Genomic DNA, 18,544 nt, shown 5'->3' on the forward strand with positions numbered 1-18,544 from the left:
AGTGCTCCATGCAAAACGTGCCCTCCCCATTACCCACCACCTGCGGCTACTTCAATTTTTTTTTTCTTTTTTCAATTTTTTTTTCTTTTTTCTTTTTTCTTCTTCTGCTAAATTTTTTAAAACTTTTACCCTTTTCTTTTTTAACGTTTTTTGACTAGTTCATCTAAATATATATATTTTTTCTTTCTTTTTTATATTTTTTTATTTGTTTTATTTTTTAAATTTTTTTCTTTTTTTTTTTCTTTTTTTTTTCCAGAACCTGTTTTTATCCCCTTTCTCCCCCCCACAATTAGGGGTCTCTTCTGATTTGGTTACAGCGCATTTTTCTGGGGTCTTTGCCACCCTTTTAGTAGTTTATTTGCTCCTGGGTGTTTTTTAAAGTTGTCAACAATAAGAATCTTTTCTTTCCTTATTTTATTCAAATTTCCAAATTTATTTTTCTATGGAATATGTGTATGTAAAAGATTTTCTGGTTAAATTTTACTTCACAAACTTTGCTTATAAATATATTAGAACTGCCTGAAAGTTTTTTTCATATTTAAAAGTTGCTTTACATTTGCTATAACAGTGATTAGGACTGACTTTTTCTAGAAATCCTTATGGTTTTACTTGAGAACACCTTTTCTCTACCAGTGTTTTCACAGAATAAAATTGAGACAGAATGGAGTGGAATACAGGTGATATAATAACAAAGCTACTAATTTCACATGATAAAGGTATTTTTATTGGAAAGAAACTCCTTTCTAGGCAATTCCAAATCACTAAATAATGAAAAAAATCTCAAATTCAGTTTGTGTGGGTTACTTATTAAGCTATAAATGCTGGAAAGAGAAGTGAAGGAGCACCTACTGCCTATTTCCTGCTACATGTGTATAAATAGTCAATGAAATGCTTGTCAGAAGTGGGAGATAGGATAGAGTTAATACACAATTGACTTACCTTAAAAGTCAGAATCAGAAAATGTGATCAGTTAAATGTAATGGAGCTTTTAATCAGAATGAGCTGAAAGATTACTTACATAGGAATCATGATGGAATGCTATTTAAATGCAGTTTAAATTGTTTAACACTCTAGTTCATGAATACTCATAAATTCCTTAGTGATATCTTAAGAAATAGTAAAACATTGTTAAAGGGAATAATTCAGTCTTACAGTTATTTTGCTTACTAGACGAGAGTCATTAAGATTTAATATGTACATTATTCAGTATTTGTTTTCCATTATTCACCTGGCTTTTTGGCTCTTGTAAACCCAATGTAAAATTATTATAAATGTAAGAGTATATCAAATTTATATATAAAGAATAATGAATTTTATAGTAATCATTTCTCTTACCATATCTTTAAGAAATTGAGAAAATTCTTTGAAGTGTTAGGTTTTCTTTTTTTTTTGTATTTTATTTATTTATTTTTGATCAATTTTATTTATTTTTTTAATTTTTTTTATTTGTTTATTTACAGCATAACAGTGTTCATTGTTTTGGCATCACACCCAGTGCTCCATGCAGTACGTGCCCTCCCTATTACCCACCACCTGGTTCCTCAACCTCCCACCCCCTAAAGTAGATAAGAAATACAGTACAACTGAAATGACCATAACATGTGTAGTAACTTCTTGCACACTGATTCATTTTGGAGGCTTCCTTTAACAAGCTCAGGAGGATGTTGTTTATACCAATTTGTTTCAAGCACAAGACTCAGTCAATTGTACAACGTGGGCTTTTTGCCAGAACAGGAAGGAATGAAAAACTAAAATTCTCCCAATAGCACCTAAGACTTCCCTTTAGGACAAAACTTAATTGTTTTTCTGGGCATTGTAAACTTGAACATGTGTGAAAAGTCCAGTAGCTCATAGGGCATTATAGACTCTGAAATCATAAACATCAAGTCATCATAGATATTATATTTTATGCCACTATTTTCCACTACTAATGACACATCTGACATATTTATTCAAATTTCAATGTATAAATGTTGATGCTCTGAGTGCTTTGATTAGTATGATCACATCTGAGCCAATCGTACATGATTTTAATGAGGCCAAAGTTCTGCATTCCCTTCAGGGGAACCTTAAATACAGGTGTCCTTTTCATGCAAAGTGCAGCTCACATTCCAGAACTACACTGAACTTTGCACTTTAATTTGTAAACAGGTAAGAAATCTTCACAGAGGTCAAGGGAAGATGAAAGGGAAAACAAATACAAAGGACCATGGTGGGAGGTGGCATATATTCATGCTTCTCAAACATTAATGCCTGTGAGTCTCCTAGCAATTTTCTGAAAATGCTCATTCTTTTTTTATAGGTCAGGCAGGATGTCCGAAGTCTTCACTAACCTGGACATTTGCCTCCTTTAGAGCCTTCCATCCTTCCATCTAGGAGGGCCGAGATGATCTCAGAGCCAGATCATTGGAGAAGCACATCAAGAAAAGTGGTAAATGTAGCTGGCATCCAAAGAAAAGAAAGAGGAGCCAGATGGAATGAGAAAGACCAACATGGTTGAGCTCACATGGGGTCTGGAGGATAGGTCAGGCACTTTGTTCTTTTTGCCACTTTTAAGGACATGTAGTGAGATATTTTGAACATGGTGGTAAGGTGTTCATATTTACCTTTCAACATGTAGAAAGAAGTGACATAATGTTCACTCAGAAAGTAATGACATTATATATGTCAACTGAGTACAATGTACAAATAGCAACATTTTGATTTGGTATCAAAGAGGAGTGAAAGTGCTTAACCTCCACATGGGACTTGATGGCAGCTAGGGGGAAAGCAAAGGGCCTATATTTTGGTGGAGTCATTAATCAGTTATTCTGTCGCTTAGACTTTATTTGTGAAAGCCAAAGAAAAGGGGGGAAATAAACTACATAGATAAAAGAGAAGCCCTGTCAAAACTCAGTAGAATGTGCACTGGAAATTTCAACATAATCCAAACGTGGGTTAAAATTAATTCTTCTCTTCAATTTTGTGTATTTATCTCTCACCTCACATTGTGGTTCATCTATGGGTACAAAAGTCTCTATTATTGCTTCCAATATTAGTAGTCTTCTCAATTTTAGTTATTCTCTTAAAGATATTTATTTATTTATTTATTTATTTGAGAGAGAGAGCACAGAGAAAGCATGAGAGGCAGACACCCCACTGAGCAAGAGCTGGATGCAGGACTTGATCCCAAGACCCTGAGATCATGACCTGAGCAGAAGACAGATGCTTAATCCACTGAGTCACTCAGGTGCCCCTCAATTTTAGTTATTTTAAATGGTGGGTCAGTGTATCTCACTATGGTAATTTGCATTTTCCCAATGATAAATTTTATTGAACATATTTTTGTGTCTCCATTTGATATCTGGGTATCTTGTTTACTAAGTGTCTACTCAAATATTTTCTCTTTTTTAAACTGAGTTACATATTTCTTATTTTTTAGCTTTGAGATTCTTCTTATATTTTGCTTATGAAGCTCTTATCAGATACATGACTTACAACTACTTACTCAAGGACCTTGATCTTCTTTCCCTGCCATAAGTTATAATTTATTCCTTATGCAGCAACTACTGTAGACCTATTGGCAGATGTTTGTGTACCAGAAGTTGAGAAATATATTCAACAAAATTCAAGGCCCATTTATCTAGGTGAAATTTCTAGCGGTCTAGTGGTGGGTCATGGGGAGACATCTCTTCTAAGGTAAAGGACAAGTTGCTGCATCTGGCCCTCTTACAACCAAAAGAAAGGTACAATACCTACTGGGAGCCTGTGGATTTGGGAGCCAATGTCATCTTAACTTGGGTGTATTATTCCAACCCATTTACCAAGTGTCCAGGAAAGCTGTTAGTTTTAAGTGTGACTCTGAACCAGAGAAGGATTTACAAAGGTGTAAGCAGCTGTACAAAGTGCTCTACTCCTTGGGTCACATGATCTACCAAAACTAAGGGTTGTTCAAGGCATAGTGGGAGATAAGGACACTTTGGGGGGACTTAGGCAGGTCTCTAGGCAAATGACAGCACAGGCCCCTAGGTTTAGAGCTAAGCCATGTTACCACTACAGACAATTACTCTCCATTTGAAAACCAGAAGGATGGAACTAGAAAGAACTAGAACTGGAAGAACGGATTTGTCATTAACTGAAATGCATAAGAGGGTGGTTTGAGGAGTAGCTTTGGCAAAGAAAATCAAAGTTCCTATTTATTTAGGTCTTTGTCTTCTCCACCTTCCTAGTCTTCTTGTATATCTATTCTCATTCATTTTACTGCCCCAACTTTCCTTTCCTTCCTTGTGCCCATGACTTAAGCCTACTACTGAGAACCACTGGCATTCATTGAGCATCAGGGGATCCTGTGTGTCACTCAAGGCCAAAGAGGTTGTTGTCTTCTGGGAACATCTTTCTATATCACTTTTTATTTCAGAGAATAATTACTGAAATATATAAATCTGAAAAAAAAATCCCTAATATTACAGCATTTCTTTCTCACTTTTTTTAGAAAAAGATTTTAAATTTATTTTATTAATTTGTGCCTTCTCTCTTTTCTTTTGGATTAGTTTGGCCAATGGTTTATCGATCTTATTGATTCTTTCAAAAAACCAGCTTCTAGTTTCATTGATGTGTTCTACTGTATTTCTAGTTTATATCTCATTGATATAATCTGCTCTAATCTTATTTCCCTTCTTGTGTGTGGAGTTTGCTTAATTTGTTGTTAATTCCCCAGTTCCTTAAGGTGTAGAGACAGCTGATGTATTCTAGATTTTTCAATTTTATTTTATTTTATTTTTTTTTTTTTGAGGGAGGCTTGGATGGCTATGTATTTCCCCTTTGGGACCGCCTTTGCTGTATCCCATAGGTTTTGGACTGAAGTGTTTTCATTCTCATTGGTTTTAATGTATTGTTTAAGTTCTTCTTTGATCTTCTCGTTGATCCAAGCATTCTTAAGTAAGGTGGTCTTTAGCTTCCAGGTCTTTGAGTTCCTTCCAAACTTTTCCTTGTGATTGAGCTCCAGCTTCAAAGCATTGTGATCTAGAATATTCAGGGAATGATCTCAATCTTTTGGTATATGTTGAGCCCTGATTCGTGATCCAGTATGTGGTCTATTCTGGAGAAGGTTCCATGTGCACTCAAGAAGAATGAGTATTCTGTTGTTTTAGGGTGGAATGTTCTGTATACATCTATGAGGTCTATCTGGTCCAATGTATCATTCAACACTTGTTTCTTTATTGATTTTCTGCTTGGATGATCTGTCTATTACTGAGAGTGGCATGTTAAGATCTCCTACTATGAAATCATGTCAATATGACTATTTATCTTGATTAACAGTTTTCTTATGTAATTGGCTGCTCCCATATTGGGGGCATAAATATTTACGATTATTAGATCTTCTTGGTGGATAGTCCCTTTAAGAATTATGTAGTGTCCTTCTGTATCTCTGACTACAGTCTTTAGTTTAAAATCTAATTTATCTGATATGAGAATTGCTACCCCAAAAAGGGAGAGATCACAACTAACACCAAGGAAATAGAAATAATTATCAGAAGTTATTATCAACAGTTATATGCCAATAAGTTAAACAACCTAGAGGAAATGGATGCATTCCTGGAAAACTGTAAACTCCCAAAATTGAACCAGGAAGAAACAGACAGCCTGAATACACTGATATCTAGTAATGAGATTGAAGCAGTGACCAAAACCTCCAAAAAAAACAAAAGCCTAGGACCTGACGGATTCCCTGGGGAATTCTACCAAACTTTTAAAGAAGAAATAACACCTATTCTCTTGAAGCTGTTTCAAAAAATTGAAGCAGAAAGAAAACTTTCAGACTCTTTTTATGAACCCAGCATTACCCTGGCTGATCCCCAAACCAGGCAAAGAGCACACCAAAAAGGAGAATTTCAGACCAATATCCCTGATGAATATGGATGCTAAGATTCTCAACAAGATCCTAGCAAATAGGATCCAACAACACATTAAAAAGATTATCCACCATGGGGAATGCAAGCTGGTGCAACCACTCTGGAAAACAGCATGGAAGTTCCTCAAACTGTTGAAAATAGAACTACCCTATGACCCAGCCATTGCACTACTGGGTATTTACCCTAAAGATACAGACATAGTGATCCGAAGGGGCACGTGAACCCGAATGTTTATAGCAGCAATGTCTACAATAGCCAAACTATGGAAAGAACCTAGATGTCCATCAACAGATGAATGGATAAAGAAGATGTGGTATATATACACAATGGAATACTATGCAGCCATCAAAAGAAATGAAATCTTGCCATTTGCGATGACGTGGATGGAACTAGAGTGTATCATGCTTAGTGAAATAAGTCAATTGGAGAAAGACAACTATCATATGATCTCCCTGATATGAGGACATGGAGAAGCAACATGGGGGGTTAGGGGAATAGGAGAAGAATAAATGAAACAAGATGGGATTGGGAGGGAGACAAACCATAAATGACTCTTAATCTCACAAAACAAACTGGGGGTTGCTGGGGGAGGTGGGATTGGGAGAGGGGGAGGGGGCTATGGACATTGGGGAGGGGAGGTGAACCATAAGAGACTATGGACTCTGAAAAACAACCTGAGGGTTTTGAAGGGTCAGGGTTGGGAGGTTGGGGGAACAGGTGGTGGGTAATAGGGAGGGCACGTTTTGCATGGAGCACTGGTTGTTGTGCAAAAACAATGAATACTGTTATGCTGAAAAAAAATAAATAAAATGGGGGAAAAAAAAAAGAAAAAAGATTATCCACCATGACCAGGTGGGATTCATCCCTGGGTAGCGAGGGTGGTTCAACATTCGCAAATCAATTGATGGAATAGAACAAATCAATAAGAGAAGAGAGAAGAACCACATGGTCCTCTCAATTGATGCAGAAAAAGCATTTGACAAAATCCATCATCTGTTCCTGATTAAAACGCTTCAAAGTATAGGGATAGAGGTAACATTCCTGAACTTCGTAAAATTGATATATGAAAAACACACAGCAAGTATCATCCTCAATGGAAAAAAGCTCACAGCCTTCCCATTGAGATCAGGAACATGACAAGGATGCCCACTCTCACCACTCTTGTTCAACAAAGTGTCAGAAGTCCTAGCAACAGCAATCAGAAAACAAAGAGAAATAAAAGGTATCCAAGTTGGCAGTGAAGAAGTCAAACTCTCACTCTTCCCAGATGACATGATATTTTGTATGGAAAACCCAAAAGACTCCACCCCCAAACTATTAGAACTCATACAGCAATTCAGTAATGTGGCAGGATACAAAATCAAAATACAGAAATCAGTTGCTTTCTTATACACTAACAATGAAAACACAGAAAGGGAAATTAAAGATTCAATTCCATTTACTATAGCACCAAGAACCATAAGATACCTGGGAATAAACCCAACCAAGGAGGTAAAGGATCTGTACTCAAGGAACTGCAGAACACTCATGAAAGAAATTGAATAAGACACAAAAAAATGGAAGACCATTCCATGCTCTTGGATTGGAAGAATAAGCATTGTTAAAATGTCTATACTGCCTAGAGCAATCTATACTTTTAATGCCATTCTGGTAAAAATTCCACTGGTATTTCTCAAAAACATGGAGCAAATAATCTTAAAATTTGTATGGAATCAGAAGAGACCCCGAATTGCTAAGGAAATGCTGAAAAAGAAAAACAAAACTGGCGGCATCATGTCGCCTGATGTCAAGCTTTACTACAAAGCTGTGATCACCAAGACAGCATGGTACTGGTATAAAAACAGACACAGAGACCAGTGGAACAGAGTAGAGAGCCCAGATATGGACCCTCAACTCTATGGTCAAATAATCTTTGACAAAGCAGGAAAAAATATACGGTGAAAAAAGAGAGTCTCTTCAGTAAATGGTGCTGGGAAACCTGGACAGCTATATGTAGAAGAATGAAAATCGACCACTCTCTTACACAGTACACAAGGATAAACTCATAATGGATAAAAGAACTCAACATGAGACAGGAATGCGTCAGAATCCTAGAGAAGAACATAGGCAGTAACCTCTTCGATATCAGCCACAGTAACTTCTTTCAAGATATGTCTCCAAAGGCCAAGGAAACAAAAGCAAAAATGAACTTTTGGAACTTCATCAAGATCAAAAACTTATGCACAGTAAAGGAAAGAGTCAACAAAACAACAAGGCAACCCATGGAATGGGAGAAGATATTTGCAAATGACAGTATAGACAAAGGGTTGATATCCAGGATCTATAAAGAACTTCTAAAAATCAACACACACAAAACAGATAATCATGTCCAAAAATGGGCAGAAGACATGAACCAACACTTCTCCAATGAAGACATACAAATGGCTATCAGACACATGAAAAAATGTTCATTATCACTAGCCATTAGGGAGATTCAAATTGAAACCACACTGAGATACCACCTTACACCAGTTAGAATGGCCAAAATTAGCAAGACAGGAAACAACATGTGATGGAGAGGATGTCAAGAAAAGGGAACCCTCTTACACTGTTGGTGGGAATGCAAGTTGGTGCAGTCAATTTGGAGAACAGTGTGGAGATTCCTCAAGAAATTAAAAAGAGAGCTTCCCTATGACCCTGCAATTGCACTACTCTGTATTTACCCCAAAGATACAGATGTAGTGAAGAGAAGGGTCATTGTTCATAGCAGCAATGGCCACAGTTGCCAAACTGTTGAAAGAACCAAGATGCCCTTCAATGGATGAATGGATAAGGAAGATGTGGTCCATATACACTATGGAGTATTATGCCTCCCTCAGAAAGGATGAATACCCAACTTTTGTGTCAACATGGACGGGACTGGAAGAGATTATGCTGCGTGAAAAAGGTCAAGCAGAGAGAGTCATTTATCACACGGTTTCACTTATTTGTGGAGCATAACAAATAACACAGAGGACATGGGGAGATGGAGAGGAGATGGGAGTTGAGGGAAATTGGAGGGAGAGATGAACCGTGAGAGATTATGGACTCTGCAAAACAATCTGAGGGATTAGAAGGGGCAGGGGTGGGAGGTTGGGGGAGCCTGGAGTGCATGTATTTCCTGAAGCACTGGGTGTGGTGCATAAACAATGAATTATGTTTCCCTGAAAAGAAATTAAATTAAAGAAAAAAACAACTTGGGTCAGAAGCGGAAAAAAACTTATTTTAGAAAGAGAGAGAGAAGGAGAGAGAGAGCATGAGCAGGGGGAGGGACGGAGGGACAGAGGGAGAAAGAGAGATAATCTTAAGCAGACTCCCCACTGAGCATAGAACCCAGCACAGAGCTCTTTCCTAGAACCCTGAGATCACCACCTGAGCAGAAACCAGGAGTGAGATGCTCAACTGACTTCACCATCAAGGGGCCCCTCCTTTCTCACTTTTTGAGAAAATATCTAATTAGTCCATGAAACTGTCATTGTGAAAAACTGTCTGAAATAGTGGTAATATATTTCTTTTCTCTTTTTCAAAATCAGATCTTTGGCATTGCCATTTCCATTCACCATTTTTAGTCTAGATTCGATGTGTTTTGGGGCTGTGATTGGATTTTGTGCTTGCATTTGCTGGAGTTTTTATCCCACCATTTCCACAGGCATTTTCCATCTATCACAGGTGAGTCTTGTCATTATACATAACTTTTATCTTCTTCCTGTTTCCATAGAGACAAGGAGTCATAATTCTTAAACAATTACATATTGTTGCCCTGTTCTGTAGCCTGAAAAGCTCCCACTATGCTCTTACCTAGTTATGTTTTGTTTTCCTCTGACATCTGTTTACGCTGGGCGCAGTGAGTTGTTATGATGCTGAAACTGAACTACTCCACCAGAAGCTAGAGCTGCCTGAGAAGTTGTCTGGTGAATTTGGATGGTTCTTCTGCCTGGCTTGTGTCTCAGCTCCTTTACAGTTCATGGCTTCTGCTCTCTTCATCTGGGTTGCTCATACCAACAGGAAAGAGTAAACCTTAATGAAAGCATATCATGTGGCATGGGTGGGAAGCTGCCTGCTTTGTAATTGCCATTTTTGTTATTTATCTATATTAATATTTCATCTTGTCTCCCCCCCATTGTTTTTAATTTAATTTTTTTTCTTTGTGGATATTCCATTTTCCCCTAAAATCCATTCTATTTATTAACAGACATTTGTTTCTTAATACCACTAAAACGTATGTGGATTATTCTAAATGAGTCCACCTTTTAAACAAACTAACCTAGGTTTAGGGTCCAGTCAGCAAGAAATGGGTAGACACTGGCCACACGTTTGTGAAAGAAACTGATAGTGGGAAATTGATGCAAACACATCTACTGAAATCTGTTAGACTTTTCAGTAAATAACTATCTGTTGAACTAGAAATTCCTTAGGGTCTCTGAGAAACCTCTCATTGTTGTCAGAACCTATGGTCACTTTGCCATTGTAGATAGCCAGTCAGCCAGAGCATTAATGCTCTTTTCAAAGAGTTAAGCAATATAAAATAAGGAGATTATCTAATATCCTTTTCCCCAAACATGGGCATACAGCTTTATTGAAGGTGAAGTATGGCAGCTGTCTAACCAAACTGTGTCTGTCTACAATAATGGAAGTGAAATGAAAATGAAAATGAAGTGAAAAGTACAGTGTTTACTTGAAATTTTAACTTTGTAAACTGTAAGCATTCCAATTCAGCCAGACAAGAGGATTAACCTTATTTTACTTCACTTTTTTTGTTTTTTGTTTTTTGGGGGGTTTTTTGTTTTGGTTTGTTTTTTTTTGTTTATTTACAGCATAACAGTGTTCATTTTTTTGGCATCACACCCAGTGCTCCATGCAGTACGTGCCCTCTCTATTACCCACCACCTGGTTCCTCAACCTCCCACCCTCCCGCCCCTTCAAAACCCTGTTGTTTTTCAGAGTCCATAGTCTCTCATGGTTCATCTCCCCTTCCAGTTTCCCTCAACTCCCTCTCCTCTCCATGTCCCCATGTCCTCCATGTTATTTGTTATGCTCCACAAATAAGTGAGACCATATGATACTTAACTCTCTCTGCTTGACTTATTTCGCTCGGCATAATCTCTTCCAGTCCCGTCCATGTTGCTACAAAAGTTGGGTATTCATCCTTTCTGATGGAGGCATAATACTCCATCGTGTATATGGACCACATCTTCCTTATCCATTCATCCATTGAAGGGCATCTTGGTTCTTTCCACAGTTTGGCAACCGTAGCCATTGCTGCAATAAACATTGGGGTACAGATGGCTCTTCTTTTCACTACATCTGTATCTTTGGGGTAAATAGCCAGCAGTGCAATTGCAGGGTCATAGGGAAGCTCTATTCTTAATTTCTTCAGGAATCTCCACACTGTTCTCCAAAGTGGCTGCACTAACTTGCATTCCCACCAACAGTGTAAGAGGGTTCCCCTTTCTCCACATCCTCTCCAACACACGTTGTTTCCTGTCTTGCTAATTTTGGCCATTCTAACTGGTATCAAGTGGTATCTCAATGTTGTTTTAATTTGAATCTCCCTGATGGCTAGTGATGATGAACATTTTTTCATGTGTCTGATAGCCCTTTGTATGTCTTCGTTGGAGAAGTGTCTGTTCATATCTTCTGCCCATTTTTTGATATGATTATCTGTTTTGTGTGTGTTGAGTTTGAGAAGTTCCTTATAGATCCTGGATATCAACCTTTTGTCTGTACTGTCATTTGCAAATATCTTCTCCCATTCCGAGTGTTGTGTTTTTGTTTTGTTGACTGTTTCCTTTGCTGTGCAGAAGCTTTTGATCTTGATGAAGTCCCAAAATCTTTTGAAAAAATCTTTTGATCTTGATGAAGTCCCATTTTTGCTTTTGTTTCCTTGGCCTTGGAGACATATCTTGAAAGAAGTTGCTGTGGCTGATATCGAAGAGGTTACTGCCTATGTTCTCCTCTAGGATTCTGATAGATTCCTGTCTCACATTGAGGTCTTTTATCCATTTCGAGTTTATCTTTGTGTATGGTGTAAGAGAATGGTCGAGTTTCATTCTTCTACATATCGCTGTCCAGTTTTCCCAGCACCATTTATTGAAGAGACTGTCTTTTTTCCATTGAATATTTTTTCCTGTTTTGTCGAAGATTATTTGACCATAGAGTTGAGGGTCCATATCTGGGCTCTCCACTCTGTTCCACCCCCAAACTACTAGAACTCATACAGCAATTCAGTAACATCGTAGGATACAAAGTCAATGTACAGAAATCAGTGGCTTTCTTATACACTAACAATGAAAATACAGAAAGGGAAATTAGAGAATCAATTCCATTTACTATAGCACCAAGAACCATAAGATACCTGGGAATAAACCTAACCAAAGATGTAAAGGACCTGTACTCGAGGAACTACAGAACACTCATGAAAAAATTGAAGAAGACACAAAAAGATGGAAGACCATTCCATGCTCTTGGATCGGAAGAATAAACATTGTTAAAATGTCTATACTGCCTAGAGCAATCTATACTTTTAATGCCATTCCGATCAAAATTCCACTGGTATTTTTCAAAGAGCTGGACAAATAATCCTAAAATTTGTATGGAATCAGAAGAGACCCTGAATTGCTAAGGAAATGTTGAAAAACAAAAACAAAACTGGCGGCATCACGTTACCCGATTTCAAGCTTTACTACAAAGCTATTTTTTGGGTTTTTTAGCTTTCCTTAATGTCAGTAGAATTTTTAGTACAACCAAACCATTTTGGATTTTTGCTCCTTGCCTCTTAACACATCAGGCTTATTAAGAGTGCTTTCTTTCTAACACAACTTTGGGGTCACGGAGTAAAATTTTCCAACTCCTATCTTATTTATTCTAGCTCAGTACCATGAAGAAGTTTCCTCCTTAATGACCCTCTAGAGCCAGGAATGCCTACCACAAGACCTAAAGCTTTAGTGCTCATTGACTTACAACTAAGGTTTTTATTTTTTGTGGTGAAATGACATGCCTTACTTGTCTAAATCCCTTCCTGGTGTGTATCAACATTATTTAATATCTTCTAATTCAGTCACATTTTTAAATAAATATGTCTATAAACATTGAATTTTTAAAAATTTTATTTTTTTATTCCATTACTGTAGACTTGACAGATTTTTTAAAATGTAATTTAGTAAAAAGAATCTGGAAGTTTTCCTTCTGCTTCAATTTTTTGAAACAGCTTCAGGAGACTTGGTGTTATTTCTTCTTTGAAAGTTTGGTAGAATTCTCCAGGGAATCCGTCAGGTCCTGGGCTCTTGTTTTTTGGGAGGTTTTTGATCACTGCTTCAATCTCGTTACTAGATATCGGTCTATTCAGGTTTTCAATTTCTTCCTGGTTCAATTTTGGGAGTTTGTCGTTTTCCAGGAATGCATCCATTTCATCTAGGTTGCTCAGTTTATTGGCATATAACTGTTGGTAATAATTTCTGATGATTGTTTCTATTTCCTTGGTGTTAGTTGTGATCTCTCCCTTTTCATTCATGATTTTATAAATTTGGACTTTCTCTCTTTTCTTTTGGATTAGTGTGGCCAATAGTTTATTGATTTTATTGATTCTTTCAAAAAAACAGCTTCTAGTTTCATTGATACGTTCTAGTGTATCTCTGGTATCTACCTCTGCTCTAATCTTGATTATTTCCCTTCTTGCATGTGGAGTTGGTTTGATTTGCTGTTGATTATCCAGTTCTTTAAGGTGTAGAGAGAGCTGGTGTATTCTGGATTTTTCAATTTTTTTGAGTGAGGCTTGGATGGCTATGTATTTCCCCCTTAGAACCGCCTTTGCTATATTCCATAGGTTTCAGACCAAAGTGTCTTCATTCTCATTGGTTTCCATGAATTGTTTAAGTTATTCTTTGATCTCAAGGTTGATCCAAGCATTCTTAAGCAAGGTGGTCGTTAGCTTTCAGGTGTTTGAGTCCCTTCCGAAATTTTCCTTGTGATTGAGTTCCAGTTTCAAAGCATTGTTATCTGAGAATATGCAGGGAATTATTTCAGTCTTTTGGTATCACTTGAGTCCTGCTTTGTGACCTAGTATGTGGTCTATTCTGGAGAAGGTTCCATGTGCACTTGAGAAGAATGCGAATGCTAAACTCACTCACAGTTATAGCTCTTGGAAAGCTGAAGTTGAACACAGAAGAACTAAGCAGAAAGCAATTATTAATTGAATAGATTCTAAGGTTGTGTCACATTAATCAGCAGCTTTTTGTAATTTGTCCACTAAACGTCTGATATATGGGTTATGCATGTTCTGTTAATTAAAATTTTTAGTACAATTGTAGTAAAAATGCTTTGTCCTCACAGATGCTCCCAGAAGTATTAGAAGGAGAACGTGCGGAGGTGGGAGGAGTCAAGATGGCGGAGAAGTAGCAGGCTGAGACTACATCAGGTAGCAGGAGATCAGCTCGATAGCTTATTTAAACATTGCAAACACCTACAAATCCAACGGGAGATTGTAGAGAAGAAGAACAGCAATTCTAGAAATAGAAAATCAACCACTTTCTGAAAGGTAGGACTGGCAGAGAAGTGAATCTAAAACGACGGGAAGATAGACCGCGGGGGGAGGGGCCGGCTCCTGGCAAGCAGTGGAGCAACGGAGCACAAAATCAGGACTTTTAAAAAGTCTGTTCCACTGAGGGACTTTGCTCCAGAGGCTAAATTGGTGTGAAGCCCACGCGGGGTCAGCGTGGCCCCAGGTCCCGCAGGGTCACAGAAGGATCAGGGGTATTGGAGTGTCACAGAGCTCACAGGTGTTAGAACAGAGAAGCCGGCTACAGAGACAGAGCCAAGGACTGAACTCTTAGCTCGGCGTTACATTGAACTGGTCGCGGGCTGGGTGAGCTCGGAGCGAGGCTGGAGGCTGGAGATACGGGAGTGATTGGGTCCTCTGGGAGTGCACTGAGGAGTGGGGCCCCAGGCTCTCGGCTCCTCTGGGCCAGAGACTAGGAGACTGCCATTTTCATTCCCGTCCTCCGGAACTCTATGGAAAGCGTTCAGGGAAGAGAAGCTCCCAAAAGCGAACCCGAGCGGATTACTTAGTCCGGCCCCCGGTAAGGGCGGTGCAATACCGCCTCGGGCAAAGACACTTGAGAGTCACTACAACAGGCCCCTCCCCCAGAAGATCAACAAAATATCTAGCCAGGACGAAGTTCATCTATCAATGGAAGCATGTTCAATACCTAAGACAGCAGCGGAATTCCAGAGGAAGAGAAAGCAAAGCACAGAACTCATGGCTTTCTCCCCATGATTCTTTAGTCTTGCAGTTTATTCAATTTTTTTTTCAATTTATTTTTCTTTCTTTTTTCTTCTTCTGCTAAATTTTTAAAACTTTTACCCTTTTCTTTTTTAACGTTTTTTTTGACTAGTTTATCTAAATATATATATTTTTTCTTTCTTTTTTATATTTTTTTCTTTATTTGTTTTATTTTTAATTTTTTTTCTTTTTTTGTTTTTTTTTTCTTGAACCTCTTTTTATTCCCTTTCTCCCCCCCATAATTTGGGGTCTCTTCTGATTTGATTACAGCGCATTTTTCTGGGGTCTTTGCCACCCTTTTAATATTTTATTTGATCCTTCATATCCTCTTATCTGGACAAAATGACAAGGCAGAAAAAAATCACCACCAACAAAAGAACAAGAGGCAGTACTGAAGGCTAGGGACCTACTCAACACAGACATTGGTAATATCTCAGATCAAGAGTTCAGAATGATGATTCTGAACGCTCTAGCTGGGCTCGAAAAAGGCATGGAAGATATTAGAGAAACTCTCTCTGGAGATATAAAAGCCCTTTCTGGAGAAATTAAAGAACTAAAATCTAACCAAGTTGAAATCAAAAAAGTTATTAATGAGGTGCAATCAAAAATGGAGGCTCTCACTGCTAGGATAAATGAGGCAGAAGAAAGAATTAGTGATATAGAAGACCAAATGACAGAGAATAAAGAAGCTGAGCAAAAGAGGGACAAACAGCTACTGGACCATGAGGGGATAATTCGAGAGATGACACCATAAGACGAAACAACATTAGAATAATTGGGATTCCAGAAGAAGAAGAAACAGAGAGGGGAGCAGAAGGTCTATTGGAGAGAATTTCCCTAATATGGCAAAGGGAACAAGCATCAAAATCCAGGAGGTGCAGAGAACCCCCCTCAAAGTCAACAAGAATAGGTCCACACCCCATCACCTAATAGTAAAATTTACAAGTCTTAGTGACAAAGAGAAAATCCTGAAAGCAGCCCGGGAAAAGAAGTCTGTAACATACTAGGGTAAAAATATTTGATTGGCGGCAGACTTATCCACAGAGACCTGGCAGGCCAGAAAGAGCTGACATGATATATTCAGAGCACTAAACGAGAAAAACATGCAGCCAAGAATACTCTATCCAGCTAGGCTATCATTGAAAATAGAAAGAGAGATAAAAAGCTTCCAGGACAAACAAAAACTGAAAGAATTTGCAAACACCGAACCAGCTCTACAGGAAATATTGAAAGGGGTCCTCTAAGCAAAGAGAGAGCCTAAAAGTAGTAAATCAGAAAGGTACAGAAACAACATACAGTAACAGTCACCTTACAGGCTAATAATGGCACTAAATTCATATCTCTCAATAGTTACCCTGAATGTTAATGGGCTAAATGCCCCAATCAAAAGACACAGGGTATCAGAATGGATAAAAAAACAAAACCCATCGATATGTTGCCTACAAGAAACTCATTTTAGACGCGAAGACACCTCCAGATTTAAAGTGAGGGGGTGGAAAACAATTTGCCATGCTAATGGGCATCAGAAGAAAGCTGGGGTGGCAATCCTTATATCAGATCAATTAGATTTTCAGCCAAAGACTATCATAAGGGATGAGGAAGGAGACTATACCATACTCAAAGGGTCTGTCCAACAAGAAGATCTAACAATTTTAAATATCTATGTCCCTAACATGGGAGCAGCCAACTATATCAACCGATTAATAACAAAATCAAAGAAACACATAAATAATAATACAATAATAGTAGGGGACTTGAGCACTCCCCTCACTGAAATGGACAGATCATCCAAGCAAAAGATCAATAAGGAAATAAAGGCCTTAAATGACACACTGGACCAGATGGACATCACAGATATATTCAGAACATTTCATCCCAAAGCAACAGAATACACATTCTTCTCTAGTGCACATGGAACCTTCTCCAGAATAGATTACATCCTGGGTCACAAATCAGGTCTCAACCGGTATCAAAAGATTGGGATCATTCCCTGCATATTTTCAGACCACAATGCTCTGAAGCTAGAATTCTATCACAGGAGGAAAGCTGGAAAGAACCCAAATACATGGAGACTAAACAGCATCCTTCTAAAGAATGAATGGGTCAAACAGGAAATTAAAGAAGAATTGAAAAAATTCATGGAAACAAATGATAATGAAAACACAACAGTTCAAAATCTGTGGGACACAGCAAAGGCAGTCCTGAGAGGAAAATATATAGTGGTACAAGCCTTTCTCAAGAAACAAGAAAGGTCTCAAGTACACAACCTAACCTTACACGTAAAGGAGCTGGAGAAAGAACAAGAAAGAAACCCTAAACCCAGCAGGAGAAGAGAAATCATAAAGATCAGAGCAGAAATCAATGAAATAGAAACCAAAAAAGCAATAGAAAAAATCAATGAAACTAGGAGCTGGTTATTAGAAAGAATCAGTAAGATTGATAAACCCCTGGCCAGACTTATCAAAAAGAAAAGAGAAAGGACCCAAATAAATAAAATCATGAATGAAAGAGGAGAGATCACAACTAACACCAAAGAAATACAGACAATTATAAGAACATACTATGAGCAACTCTACGCCAACAAATTTGACAATCTGGAAGAAATGGATGCATTTCTAGAGACATATAAACTACCACAACGGAACCAGGAAGAAATAGAAAACCTGAACAGGCCCATAAAGAGTAAGGAGATTGAAACAGTCATCAAAAATCTCCAAACAAAAGCCCAGGGCCTGACGGCTTCCCAGGGGAACTCTACCAAACATTTAAAGAAGAACTAATTCCTATTCTCCTGAAACTGTTCCAAAAAATAGAAATGGAAGGAAAACTTCCAAACTCATTTTATGAGGCCAGCATCACCTTGATCCCAAAACCAGACAAGGATCCCACCAAAAAAGAGAATTATAGACCAATATCCTTGATGAACACAGATGCAAAAATTCTCACCAAAATACTAGCCAATAGGATTCATCAGTAAATTAAAAGGATTATTCACCACGATCAAGTGGGATTTATTCCAGGGCTGCAGGGTTGGCTCAACATCCACAAATCAATCAGTGTGATAGAACACATTAATAAAAGAAAGAACAAGAACCATATGATACTTTCAATAGATGCTGAAAAAGCATTTGACAAAGTACAGCATCCTTTCCTGATCAAAACTCTTCAAAGTGTAGGGATAGAGGGCACATACCTCAATATTATCAAGGCCATCTATGAAAAACCCACCACAAATATCATTCTCAATGGAGAAAAACTGAAAGCTTTTCCGCTAAGGTCAGGAACACGGCAGGGATGTCCATTATCACCACTGCTATTCAACATGGTACTAGAAGTCCTAGCCTCAGCAATCAGACAA

The 18,544-nt window shown here is 38.0% G+C and overlaps 1 pseudogene; it reads left to right on the plus strand.

The window, feature by feature from the left end:
* Positions 1–10,404, plus strand: part of LOC123940763 — a 78,080-nt pseudogene extending 67,676 nt beyond the window's left edge.
* Positions 10,405–18,544: the final 8,140 nt, after the last annotated feature.

This window comes from Meles meles, chromosome 4 (genome assembly GCF_922984935.1).
Source record: "Meles meles chromosome 4, mMelMel3.1 paternal haplotype, whole genome shotgun sequence".
In the NCBI taxonomy this organism is placed as follows: Eukaryota; Metazoa; Chordata; class Mammalia; order Carnivora; family Mustelidae; genus Meles; species Meles meles.